Here is a 12,898-nt window from a genome sequence, read left to right as displayed (position 1 = left end):
ATCTGTATAGCTCATTTGAACAACTGAAACACAGAGAGCACAGAATGAGAAAGAGGTCCTTTAATCCTGTATAGATTATTGTAATGCCTAGAAACATCCTAGAGTGTATTAACCAGATAATCAAAACCTATTGGCAAAGTCCCCTGAGGGAGGGTAGAAAGGCTATGGCGCTATTAAATCTTACCATCAGGGAATTCCTTGATACTGTGTCAATTTTTAGGGACACCCAAATCAATAGGCCATGCCCTTGGTCATGAGGCTTACTCTTGTGTAGCTTATGTGGGTAGCATAGAAGCTTAAACTACCTATAGGCATGCCTAAGAGTTACTTCTGGAGGACCTCTGTTGTTCCTCAGATGTGGCCTCAGTCTGTGTAAGCTCAGCTCTCCAAGTGAAATAATTGTCATGTCCCCTCCCCGCCACATGGGACATGACATCCAGGGGTGAAAGTCTCCCTGATGATGTGGGAGAGGACTCTCAGGGATGAATTCAGACCTGGCACCATGAGATCAACAATTCCATCCTGACCAAATGGGGGAAAAGAAATGTAATTAATAGAGTATCAGTGGCAGAGAGAGTTCAAGTAGAGTTGAGAGGCTACTCTGGAGGTTGCTCTTATGCATGCTTCAGGTAGACCTTGGTACCTATCATAACCTGCCAACCCCCAACCAAGACCATTCCAGCCAATCCTAAAGAACACCTAGGGCAATTTATAAGATTCCACAAGGGTTACAGGCACTTAGAGTAACTTGACAGAAACCTACAACCTCTAGATGGGTCCCTGCTCCAGATAAGTCCTGAAACCTAGCCCAGCCTCTCTAGAGTATTAAATAGTTCCATTTCCCTATCCCATATTAATGACAGACCCTTCCAATATCAAAAATTTAGAATTTCCATAGCCTAAACAATCCCAATGAGAGGTATGGAAAGATAAAAGTTGATGGTGGAATTATACATAGAAGATAGGACTTAACCAATGAGCATGAATGCTGAATCATTAAATTGATATCTCTTTTAGTCTCCGGTGTTTTAGAGCAGCTAGAAGTAAAAACCTAAAATTGTGAAATCATAACCCATGTCAAAGTCTGAAATATGTTCTAAAATTAATTGTGGTACTGTGCTTGGAAATTTATAGCTTTTTGTATATGTGTTATTGTTCACTTAAAAAGAAGGAAAAAAATAGTCAATTGTGATGATAAAAAAGTATTTAATCCCTCTAGCCTCGTATATTCTGGAGCAGCTAGAAGAGAAGATATGAGAGAATCTTATGGTAGCCCCTAACAAACTCTGGGATCTATCTTGAAACCACTTTTTGAAGAGTGCTTTGAAAACTATTGCTTTTTTATTTCTTTGCTTTGTATATATGTTATACTATACAATAAAAAAAGTTAAAAAGAAAAGTCAATGAATGAAATTGAAAGAAAGTCTTAGGTATTCCCTTTCTCATGCAAGAGAATGAACCATTGGGACAGTCTGTATGTATTTCTGATGGACAAACCTAGGAGAAAGCCACTGAAGGCCCACCTTCTCTAGTTTTGGAATCAGATGAGCAGTTATCTCTTTCAACCCTAGCCCGATAACATTCCTTTCAGTGCTTGAACTGTAGACCATGGGGCAGCTGGAAGACAGCAATGTCTTCACTTTTAGGAAAGGCAGCAATGTCAGACATCCTGAGGTCTTGTTTCTACTCATAACTAATATTAATAGGGTCATCAAACTGGAGCAAATCTCTCCACCTGTCTTAACTCTCTATCATTTGTATAGTAGTAGAATCTCTGATCTCTAAAAGTCTCTCAAGTTCTAAATTCTAAAGATCTTGGTAGAGTAATTCTGAATCGAGTAGAATAGTTCTAACACTAACTATAATTAGTTACAAGTTCTCAAGTTCTGAAACTCTAAAAAGTTCTAAGTTCCAAAGTAAAGACTCTGCAGATAATGATGTAGCTGTCACATCACCACTAATGGGCAAATCTGCAGTCATGTTAAAGAGAAATGACTCCATCTCCTGGTTCTAAAACAGACTGAAGCCTCACAGGGACACAGACATGTCGCCAGTGATCTTCATTTTAGTCACCTCCCCCCTCCCCCATACCCATTCAGTGACTCACTTCTGGATGCACATCGTGGTCTGATTCATTCTGTTATCCAAAAAAAAAATCAGATGAAGTGATGAAGGGAGCTTAGCATAGTAACAAAGAATTGTCCCACATGCGTATCCATAAGCTGTGTAATGCAAAATACAATTTTTAAAAAAAGAAAAATTAAAAATGCATGTTCTTTCTAGTCTATGTATTCCGTTCCTCTTAACAAGGCTGCAGTAACGCCTAACTCTATATCTGATGGGAAAGTTCTAGGTCTGAGTAAAATGGAGTAAGCATACTCTACCCCACGTATTCCCCTGAATAAAGCTGTAACATCTGAATGGAAAGCACAGGAAAGCTATCTAAAATACCTAAAATGTAAATAGTAGCAGGTAAATCGGTGGAGACTAAAATAGCAACAAACAGGTGGTAAATTTACCAATTATTTTCCTTCCAGTCTTCCCAGACTTGGGTGCAATTTCAGAAATATACAGCAGAGCACAAAAACTAAAGCCCCATATTTCTGGTTAGAAAACAAAAGTAAAAGCCCGCCCACCCCCCACCCCCACCACACACACGAAGCTGGAAAGTGCAGAGCAGATAAAAGAGAGGGGAGGGCACAGGAAAGTGACTCACAAAGTTGTTCATAATTCCTAGGCTAACCCCCCAAGCTGTGCTCACATGGATCTGATCCCAATTAGCTTACTGAAGAATTTAATCTAACAGATTGAGCACGGCCCAAGTGCCAAACTGGCTACTGTGTTCTTCATGAAACAGATCTGAATAACACTACACAGTCAAAAAAATATCTTAACTGACAATGGAGCCACAGCTGATGCAAAGTGAGTTGGAACTTACAACACCATCCTTATAACATAATATTCAAAATGTCCCAGATATATTCAGAAACGGTTTGGCTTTTAGAGAGTCACAGAAATCTCAATTTGCATGGAAAAAGACATTTACAGGTGCCAATGCCAACATGACATGATGAAATGATCTGATAAACATTTTAAGGAGGCTAATAATAAAAATGTGCGATTGAAATAAATGGAAAAATGAAATAATCCTTAAAAACACAGATGTTTAAATGGAACTGAATGGAAAAATTAGAACTAAAAAATGCAACATCCAAAATGTAAATGATGGAGAAAAGAATTGGTAAAATAAAAATAGATCAAACAGAAGTGATCTAATCTGAAAAACAGAGAAAGTAGGGGAGATATGAACAGTCATAAGAACCTGTGGGGCAATAATGAAGGGGCTAACATTCCTGCCATTACAGTCCTAGAAAGACAAAAGAAAAAGTGTATTGCCAAAAAAAAATATGAAGAACTAATTGCTGAAAATTTTCTAAACTATTTGTGTGTGTGTGTGTGTGTATATGTGTGTATGCATGTATGCATGTATGTATGTACATTCATAGCTTCAAGAAGCTCAATGAAACTGGAAAAGGGTAAACCCAAAGAAATCCACTCTCAGACAAATCAAAATCAAACTGCTGAAACCTAGAAACAAAGCAAAAAAACTTGAAAATGGTCAAAGGAATATCATGTATCACTGACTAGGCAAAAGTCATTCAGATGACTGGATTTTTCATTAGAAACCAAGGAGGACAGATGAAAGTGGCACAGCATTTTTAATGTGTTGCCAGAAAAGAACAGTTAAAACATATTTCTTTCTTTTTTTTGAAAGCAGAACCGAAGTTTATTGAGCTTGTTTTTCAATAAACTCTTAGTTTAGCACTAAGCTGACTCATTCTAATCTGTATTTTTTGACTTTTCTTTTTCATGAAAAATAACATATATACAAAAAAGAAATAAAGTTCAAAGCACAACACATTAATTAGTTGTAGAACAGATTTCAGAGTTTGAGATGGGTTACAGTTCCAAAATTTTAGCTCTTTACTTATAGCTGCTCTAAGATACTGGAGACAAAAAGAAATATCAGTTTAATGATTCGGCAGTCGCATTCATTTGTAAAACCCTATCTTCTCTGTATAACTCCACCATCACCTTTGATCTTTCTATTCCAGTCTTTAGGGATATTTGGGCTATGCACATTCTAACTTTCCATGTTGGAAGGTGCTGTCAGTAACATGGGGTAGGGAGATGGAACTAGCTGATGCTCTGGAAAGCCTGGGCCTTCTGGGTTTCAGGACTTATCTGGTCCAGTGACCTATTTGGAGGTTGTACGTTTCTGGAAAGTTACTCCAGTGCATGGAACCTTTGTAGAATCCCACATATCGCCCTAGGTGTTCTTTAGGATTGGCTGGAATGGTTTTGGTTGTAAAACAGATTTCTATACCTCGCAGAAACAATCTTCAGGAATAGAAGTGAAGTAAAACATCCTCCAATGGGGAAAACTGAGATAATTCTTGGAAGCAGATCTACTGTATAAAAATTGCTAAAGAAAGTTTTTTAGACAGAAGGAAATTAGCAGAAGGAAGAGCAACAAGGCAAACGTGTAAATATATCATTCTCTTCTTGAGATTTAAAAAATATTTCACATGGTTAAAAGTAAAAATAATAAAATCGTCTATTGGGTTTATAAATGTATGTGGATGCAGTATCTAAAACAACTCTACCATAAAAGGGGAAGGATAAAGGAACAATAAATAAATCATTTTTTGATTTTTACAAAAAGAAGAGTAAAGAGAAAAAAATGAAAAGAGTGAGTAAAAAATTTTAATAATGAAATTAAAGAGATAAATCCAAGCATGGCAATAATTACATTAACTTTAAGTGGTTTACACTTAGTAATAAAAACCCAGAGGTTGATAGAATTGATTAGACAATAAACACAACTAAGATATAAACTGTATGCAACAAACTCAGTTTTAATGTTGAAGGCAGGAAAAAAGGAAAATGAGAAGAAATATACCATGCAAACACTAATCAAAGGGGAGCTGAATAGAGCTCAGAAATGAACCCGCAGTATTACAGACTAATGATTTTTTTTTTTGCTTGGGCAGACACTGGGAATGAACCCAGGTCTCAAGCATGGCAGGTGAGAACTCTGCCACTGAGCCTCAGTCCCATCACCCTAGACTATCGATTTTTGACAAAGATTCAAAGCAATTCCACAAGCATTTGTAACAGCTTATTGGAACAAGTGGACATCCACATGGAAAAAAATCTTCCAACTGAATGTCACACTTACTTACAAAAATTAACTCAAAACAATTCATAAATATAAATATAAAATGTAAAACCGCAAAACTTTTAGCATAAAACAAATAGAAAATATTTTTATCTTGGATTAGCAAAGAGTTCTTAGGAGTGATACTAAAAGCACAATGTATAAGGGAAAAATTATTCAATTGGATTTAACCCAATTAAAATGTTTTGTTCTGGGAGAGGGACTGTTAAAAGTATTAAAAGCTGTTACAGGCTGGGATAGAGTATTTGCAAATCATATCAGTATTACATAATACTCAAAACTGCAAGAATTAGGCAAAATTTTTAAATGGGCAAAAATCTTAGATATTTTATGAAGAGGATATATTGATGGCAAATAATCTCATGAATGAATGCTCAACATCATTAAATGTCAGGAAAGTGAAAACCCTGATGAAATGCTACAACCCACCTACTAGAATATCTAAAATACAATATTGACACTACCAAGTGCTGATGAAGTTGCAGAGCAACTGGAACTTTCATATATTGTTCTCAGAATACCAACTGGTACATCACTCTGGAAAATGGTTTGGCAATTTCTTATAAAGTTAAACACACACCCTACGACCCTGTAATCTCATTCCAGGATACACGCTCTAGAGAAATGAGATATTTCCATAGAAAACAGTGTTCCAACAGCAGCTTTCCAAAGCTAGCAAAAACTGAAAGCAGCCTAATATCCCTTAGCTGATGAACAGATAAGCAAACTGAGGTCACCCAGACAAATGAATTCTATTCAGCAAAAATAAAGAATAAGCTATTGATAACCGTAAAATCTTGTATAAGTCACAAATGCATAAGGCAGATTGAAAGAAGGAAATTTGAAAATCAGCCAAGTTACTTCATGATTTCATTTATATGAAGCACTCAAAAAGTGAAAGCTATAGTGATGGAAACAGATCAGTGGTTGCTAGGGTCTAGGGTTGTGGGGTGGTGAGTGTGTTAATAAAGAGGTAGCACAAGGGAATTTGGGGGTGATGGAACTATTTTATACCCTGATTTAGGTGGTAATTACATAAATCTATACATGTATAAATTTCATATAACTATTCACTAAAATTTTATTTTATGACAATTTAGAAAGCAAAAGTTACAAAAATGAAGAAAATATGATTATTATATTTGTAGATTCTTTGCTCTTATTTGAAAAGTTGCTAGCAGAAATGATCAAATTATTTATTCTTTTATATGCCCAGAACATCATATTTTCAGGACCATCAGGACATGAAAAACAGAAGTAATGACCTAGAAAATTCAAGACTGGATATATTAGGGGACTATTTGTTAACCTTAATTATCTTAATTCTCTTCTTTGCTTTGTCTGAGTGGGAAGCAGTGAAACTGCTATTTGATTGTTGAAGTACCTGCTAAAATAAAGGAGTGGCATGATCAATGAAATCAAACAGTATGAGTAATGAGAGAAGAGTCTACTGTAACTGGAGAGTTTATTGACTCAATTCACCAGTTGTTAAAGTCATGACAAATTATGTGGCTTGATCCATTTGTAAATTTATTGCTGTCACTCAGAACTGAGTCACAGAAATGAGGTAGAACCCAGGGATGACACCATCTCCATCTTTGCACAGGACAATTTAAGATTTCAGACTCGTAGACTTGTTAAACAGATCTCTCATTGGAGTTGTCATCATCCACCCAAGACTTAGAGCTCAATCTGGTAGGGATGACAAAGAAACCCCTAGGAAATTGACCCCTCAGAGGCCCAACCCAGACATAAACACACTAAACTTTTTAATGACCCAGTTCCACAGTGCGCAGTTTGTTAGCAAAAGCTTAATGAGCACTTCTGTTCCCAGGGACCCCTGTCTCAAGGGCACAATAAATTTGAATTGATTATTTTCATGGGATTTGTTCCTTCAGTCTTAAAATAATGATTATTGAGACTTATCTATCTAATTTGGAATAAGCTGTGCTGAGTACCAACTCATGTTACTAAAATTGAACATTTCAGCCCCTCTTCCAACTTGTTCCTTCTCCATTCAGAAATGCAAATCACGCTTCTGGGATTAAATTTAGGTTTTTCTCTCTCAATTATTTCTCACTTCCAATCAAATCCCAAATGCTGGGAATTCTATTATCCTAATATCTACAAAATATGCTTCCTCTTCTTCATCAAAACTCTAATTTCCTTAATTAAATTCTCATTACTTCTCACTTGGATCATTGAAATGCTTTTAATCCTTTTCCTGTCTAGGACATACTTTGAATTAAAGCAAATGATCTGCCTAAAACGTATCCTAATTGTTTTAGTTTCCGTGCCTGCTCAAGCAAATACCATGAAATGGGAGCTTAATAGCTCACAGATTTGAAGTTAGGAAAAAGTCTAAACCAAAGCCTCATCAAGGCGATGCTTTCTCTCCCAAGACTCTGGTGTTCTGGGGCAGGATGTTGCAATCCTTGGTCTTTAGTTTGTCACATGGCAAAGCACATGACAGCATCCCCCAGGTTCTCCCTTCTCTTTCAGTTCCATGGATGTTCAGTTTCTGGCTGCTCCCTCTGTGGCTTTCTTTCTCTGTGCCTGAATTTCATTCTCTTATAAAGGACCCCAGTAATAGGATTAAGACCCATTCTGATTGGGGTGGCCACACCTTAACTGAAGTAACCTCATCAAAAAGTTGTACTTCAACGGATCCACACCCATAGGAAGGGGTTAAGTTTAAGAGTATGATTTATGGAGTACATACACTTCCAAACCATCATATGAGTGATGTCACTTTCTTTCCTAAATACATTTATTTCCTCTCCATGTCGGAGAAGATACTAAGTTTCCCAGCTTACTATTAAGAGAGGATGTTTAACGAACTGCCTCTTGCCTGTGCTTCCATGTTTGTCCATGATCCTTTCACTATTCCACTTTAAGGATCCTATACCAAAGCATATCAAACTAATGAACTTGAAATATTATCACCTCTTTGTCTTTGCATACACTTTTTGTTCTTTATTGTAGCACCTTCATCCCATTCTTTCACTTTCTAAATTATTTATCCTTCAAGACTCAAAACAGTCATCTCTTTTGGGAAATTTGAATTTCAATAACCAAATCAACGGCCCACATCATTTGTCTCCTAGCACATTGTCAAAGTCAGTTTACATTGTACTTTCCTTTAAGTCTTTCATATATGCATCTCCGTTGTCATAGGTATTCAGTAAATATTTGCTGAATGAATAAGGAAAAAATGAACGAAATGACCTATGATTAATGAGGTTATAACTAATTATTACTCATTATCAATATCACTAACTGCTTTCTCAAACCAGAGTTTGGAGCATTAGATATATTATCATATAAATATTTGTAATAAATCACATACTTTTGTACTATAAAATTATAGATTATAAGCTTATTATTAATAAACATATTTTTCAAATGAGCTGTTATTTATCCATCACTGTGTCAAGTATTCTTGGAGAAAAAAAATATTAGAAAATGTCATAGTCTCTTACCTTAAGACTTTCTAATTTATCTAAATTCTTAATTATTTTAAATGGTGTATGAGTTCATCTCTGCAGATCCTGTGTTACCAAAAGATTGTTCCATATGCAAATTCCCACTAGAATCAGATATTTTTTCTTCATCTGAAATTATCCTGAGGTTGTATCCATCAGCCTTGTGCTCGGTGGCTGTAGCCCATATTTGGAGCTCTGTTTTCTCCATGCTCCCCCAAAAGTCAAGAGGGTAGAAGAATCTGCCAGAGGTGGAAGAGATTGACTTCCTTTTGAAAGGGATCTAGAGTTGTAGAATGACTGATGGGGATCGATGGAAATAGATAGGGTCATGCTACCATGTACTGATTACCTTTGATGTGAGAAGAGAGAACCAGATAACTTTAGTATTGGAAAGATTGTCATAGGCCTTCAAGGAATTCTCAAATTTTTCAAAGCATGGACTACAGCCATGCTGTAATATAAAGCAAGTATGTACTGGAGGTAGATACCCAGGTTTTGGTTACATGCCTGCCTTAGAAATAGCCACTATGTTTTTGTATTTAAAATTAAATCTTGGAGACTAATTTCCAGGGACCCTTATTCACACGTCTTGAGAGCAAGATTAATATGGGTTTGCCTCATCAGGGAAGGAGTTGTGAAGGCGAAGAAAGTCATGTCATTTGGGGCCTGGTAAGACTGATTGGCAGAGGGGGAGACAAGAGGACTGAGGACAGCACAGACTCGCCGCTCCCCCTTCTCTTACTCACTCCCACCCACTGCACCTGGTTCTGGAAAAAACCAGCACTGCCTCACCCCGCAGAAATAGACATAACCTCTACGCCAACACTGGCTGGCATTTGGTTTCTCATATTCTGCTACAAAGGATTTTGGCAGAAATTTTCTTAGTTTATTGTCTTAAAAATGAATGGACAAAATTATTTGAGTGTTTCAGTCCAAGAAGTTAATAAATGGAGTCCTATCAATGGACACACATCTGCCTCACTATCTTCTATCCTTCTTCCATCTCATGCTCTTAGACTTCAGTCTCTGGGACCTGACTCAGAAGAGTTTGTCAGCAGCAGTCCAAGCAATAGGAAATTCAGCCTCTATAACACACCTCCTTAGCCTCACTTTTATTAGCTGAAGAATGTTACTAGTGTTTACTTCTCAGAGTTATTATAGAGAATTATAATATGTAAAGGGGTGAGCACAGTGCCATACTAAGCGTTCAATAAATTCTACCTGTTATTGTTATGACCTTATTAGCTGAAATGTTATTAAATTTTCAGAAATATGGGTTGTATATGATCATTATCATAAATACCCTTGTAATGCCAATCACCTCAAAAGAAAGCACGTTTGCACCTTTAGAGACAGTTTGTCATAGAGCTTTGGGGTAAAGGCTTCTATAAATATATATGAATGGTACTGAAACTAGAAACTGGAGGAGTGCTTCCCCATGTATCTTCCCAAAAAGGATTAAATCAGCAGCAAGAAAGAAAGACACAATTGAAAGATACTTTTCTCTCATTGTTAAGAAGTGCATTGTCATTCTGGTCCAGTATACTGTTCTCTTCTGAAGTTGGTGAAGTGAGTCAGCATCTTCACGTCTACTCAACTATGGGGTACCAAGGAGGTCCAAAGGGTTACCCTGAAAGGGTGGATGCAAGACCCCAGATCACAGTGCATTTCAAGGCAAATGCAAACATGGTTTATCTGCTGATCCCAGGTGAATATTCCTCCAGTGAAGTTTTACTTTTCTAGTGTCTTTGTACCCAAGACTTAGGACCATTTGCAGTCAATTCTACTCTGCCTGCTACTGCCAGAAACAAACTCTGTTTAAGACTGAAATATGTATTTCTATATATTTTTTCTTTTCTTTCTGCTTTTCAAAAATACTTTTACATATTGTCAGAATCTGCAGTCTCATGTTCTAGCTGAAATCTTTGAACAAATCTTTTCTTACTTACCTTACCTCATTTAACCTCTGCTACAACCTGAAAAATAAAGATTATCCCCATTTTATAGATGAAAATGCTTGGCTCCAAGAGCTAACTAATGGGATGATAAATAAGTTCCAAACCCAGACATGAATAATATCATCTCTCATGCTTGATCAATAGCATCCCTCAAATCCAGTAAAGTTGGCCCTACAATCTGTGGGAGGTTACTTGAATGATGTGCGGAATTGGGTTTAGAGATATCTAAGACAATGATTTCCAAAGACTATTATCATCAATAACACCTAGAAAGTTTTTGTAAAACAAAGATGTGTGGACTCCACCTGGAGATTCTGGTTTGAGAGGACAAAGAAGTTCTTGAAAATCTGTACCTTAAGTGTCAAATATTCCCCCTCACAAGGCTGGCAAGGAGCTGCAGCTTATCTCCCCGTAACAACAACCCTCATCCACGGCCAGCGTAATTGATGGAGAAACCACAGCCTGTGTGCTGGAGCAGTCCCAATTCCTCCCAAGGACAGCAAAGACGCCCAAGGGCTCCTTATTGGCCTTTGAACCTCTCACCTGTAACCAAGCCCCACTACCTATCCAAAAATGCCATTTCTCCGTACCCTAATTCCCCACAAATCATAAAATAGCCCACAAGCAATACTAACCCCTCCTTGTCCCACATAAGACAGTGTATATAATGCTGTACAACTCTCCCAGAGGTGGGCTGAAGTCTACTCTTCAGACCCCTTCTGCTGAGAGAACTTCTCAATAAACTTCCCGCCTGCAATCATCAGTCTCCACATCCCAGCATGTGCTGTCTCTCCTGACAGCAAGGGATTCTGATATACAACCAAGTGTTCTAGTTTGCTAGCTGCCAGAATGCAATATACCAGAATGGAAATGGCTTTTAAAAAGGGAATTTAATAAGTTGCTAGTTTACAGTTCTAAGGCCGAGATAATGTCCCAATAAAAACAAGTCTATATAAATGTCCAATTTAAGGAATCCAGGGAAAGATACCTTGGTTCAAGAAAGCTGACGACGTTCAATGTTTCTCTCTCAGCTGGAAGGGCACATGGTGAACATGGTGGCATCTGCTGGCTTTCACGTGGCTCTACCAAAAGGGACTCTCTCCAGAATGTTTCCTCTTTTAAAGGATTCCAGCAAGCAACTCCACCTTCAGTGGGTGGAGACACACCTCCATGGAAATCATCTAATCAAAACTTACCACCCACAACCGGGTGGGTCACATCCTCATGGAAACAATCAAAATGCTCCTACCCAGCAATACTGAATAAGGATCAAAAGGCATGGCTTTTCTGGGGTCCACCACAGATTCAGACCGACACACCAAGTTTTAGAAATGTTTCTCTTAGGAACTTCTAATTCCAAAATACATTGATTTTATAAGATTGTCTACCAAAGTGTTTTGGGGGGTGGGTTAATTAATCTGAATAATGGACAGCTCTCCTTGAATAGGAATATTTACAGCTGGTTAAAGTAATATGTTAAGGAGACAAAAGTTAATTCCATCTCAATGAATGTCATTTGTTTTTTTCTTTCCAAAGGCTTGTACTTCTAAATCTAGCCAGCCATCTTGTAAACTTTTGGGCTAAAAGGGTCAAGTAGAGTGGGCAAATGATTCTGAGCAAATTCAGTAGAGTGGGCAAATGACTCTGAGCAAATTCTTCCTTCTTTTTTTCCTTCCTTAAAAAAAATAACTCAAAAAACACTCCTCATCCACAGAGAACCAATCTACGTCTAGGACAGGGTGCTATGATTTTACTGATGTTAACTCATCCCTCTCAGGGAAACAACTACAATCATAAAGGAATTTTGAGAGGAGACAACCTGTGTTGCCTCACTTTTTATTTGACATTTGGTAAAATTGCCTTCCGAATTCGCAATGGCTTTGTGTGCTTTGATCTAGTTCTACAGTGTTCTGCCATTATGGAAATAGCCCAAATGTGGGCAAAATGCAAAGTAAAGCAGTGAAACCCTAAAGATGATATTTAAGGAAGGCAATTCACATCCAAACGGCAGAAGATGAGGTCATACTCAAAAGCATTGTGTTGGTCTGGGTTCACTCTTTCCAGTTATTGACGTATACAATATGTGTATATTGTATATGTATATTGACATATACAATATGTACGTACAATATGTATATATATGCATATACAATATGTATATTGACATACACAACCTCAGGAAATCATCTCTATTATCCCAGTGTTCCCTTATT

The sequence above is a fragment of the Tamandua tetradactyla genome, chromosome 20 (assembly GCF_023851605.1).
Source record: "Tamandua tetradactyla isolate mTamTet1 chromosome 20, mTamTet1.pri, whole genome shotgun sequence".
Classification (NCBI taxonomy): domain Eukaryota; kingdom Metazoa; phylum Chordata; class Mammalia; order Pilosa; family Myrmecophagidae; genus Tamandua; species Tamandua tetradactyla.
This window is presented reverse-complemented; position numbering follows the sequence as displayed.